This window comes from Babylonia areolata, chromosome 14, assembly GCF_041734735.1.
Source record: "Babylonia areolata isolate BAREFJ2019XMU chromosome 14, ASM4173473v1, whole genome shotgun sequence".
Taxonomy (NCBI): domain Eukaryota; kingdom Metazoa; phylum Mollusca; class Gastropoda; order Neogastropoda; family Buccinidae; genus Babylonia; species Babylonia areolata.
The window spans coordinates 13,691,149-13,692,838 of NC_134889.1; the positions used below are offsets into that span (position 1 = coordinate 13,691,149).

The 1,690-nt window shown below is 49.1% G+C and overlaps 1 protein-coding gene across 1 annotated transcript in view; it reads right to left on the reverse strand.

Moving 5' to 3' along the window:
• Positions 1–911: 911 nt before the first annotated feature.
• LOC143289611 (uncharacterized) overlaps positions 912–1,690 on the reverse strand; it is a 32,307-nt gene continuing 31,528 nt past the window's right edge. Inside the window, exon 7 of the mRNA XM_076598653.1 lies at positions 912–1,046. The gene's annotated coding sequence lies outside the window, so the exon portion shown is untranslated. The remainder of the gene's footprint in view (positions 1,047–1,690) is intronic.

The following is a 1,690-nucleotide window of genomic DNA, read 5'->3' on the forward strand; positions in this document are numbered from 1 at the left end:
AAAACACCATCCTCTGTGTCGTCTTTGTGAAGATGGACGTCGTCTCTGATCATAGCCAGGTTTGTGTTCTGGCATTGCTCTGTGTTGCTACATTGATCAGTCTCTTCCTGTCCGGGTTCTGTGACCTCACCGTTACCAAGCTGGTCCTGGCTGCTGTTGACGTCATCTTGTTCCACGTCATCATGGCTCTGATCCACGTCTTCATGGCCAGGGAAGATGACTTCCAGGCTGCTGTTTAAACTTTCAGGGTCACTATCACTAGAATCTTCAGTGTTGACAGAATCTTCTTCTTCCCCTTCAGCATCTTTCACAGCACAGCCGTGGGTGGTGGGGTCACTGTCCACGGCCAGACCCCGTCTGGTGGGGGCCAGGGTCACAGTCTCTCTCCTCTCAAGCAGGCGTAGTTGATGTGCCCTGCTCAGCATCCGTCTCCTCCAGTCCGCATACATTGAACTGAACCTGACGCTGAGCACGGACATAGGGTGAAAGGCCTCAGCGGGAACAGACCTGTTGGCCTCTATGTCTGCCTGCTCCTGGTTCTTTCTGAGGGAACTGGGTGCCGATCGAACGGGTCTGGCTGAAGCCTGCATCCCGTGTTTGAGGTTGTTCCTGCTCCTGCTGCATGTCGTTTGCCTTGGTGTGCCGACAGTGGATGCGCTGTATGTGTAGGTGGGGTGCAGCACTGTGTCACAAGGCATCTGGAATCTGGAACTTGTGGGGATGCCTGTTGGAGAAGGTTGAGCCATTTCCCTTGGACAGTGAGCGTCAGCAGGAGCACCGACGTCCTCCTCCTCCTCCCCGTGGACGAACTGAGCTGTGTGATGGAAGACGTCATGGCTGTGGACGTTCATGGGCGGAGAGCTTCTCCCCAGACTGTGCCAGACAGGGGGGTGGTGAGTTTCCCTAGCACTCTGGGAGCCGGGGCGTTGCACGTGCCCCCTGGGGGATGCCTGAGCAATATACTGCTGCCTATCAGCTCTGGGCACCTCCCCCGATGCCATCGGTGCTGGAGCCTGGATAGTCAGCCAGGCCAGGCACCCCGAGGTCTGTAAGGACACAGCAATACGTCACACTTGGCCTTGTCACCTCGTGAAGGTTGTCATCATCACTTTGTTAAATTATTATCTTGTGAAATTTCTCATTATCATTAAGCAGAACTCTCTATCGTCTTCAAACTTCACATCATCACCTGGCGAAACTTGTCGTCACCTTGTATCATTAAACAGTGAAAACTGTCATTATCATCTGATGAAACTTGTCAACACCTAGTGTCATTAAATAGTCAAACTTGTCATTATCATCTGGTGAAACTTGTCATCATCATCTGGTGAAACTTGTCGTTTACTATCTAGCGAAACCTGTCATCATCATCAAGCGAAACTTGCAATGATCATCTGATGAAACTTGTCCTTATCGTCAAGTGCATGTTGTCATGATGGTCAAGTGAAACATTATTATCTATTGCATATTGTCGTGCTCGTGTAGTGAAACTTATTACCATTAATTGAAACGTGTTATTTATCATCTAGTGAAACTTGTCATCATCGTCATCATCATCATCAAGTGAAACTTGTCAATTATCGTCTCGTAAAACTTGTCATGATCAGCAAGTGAAACATATCGAAATCATATAATGAAACTCGTGGTGATCAACTAGTGAAACATCTAGAGAGACAGAAAGACAGAAGGG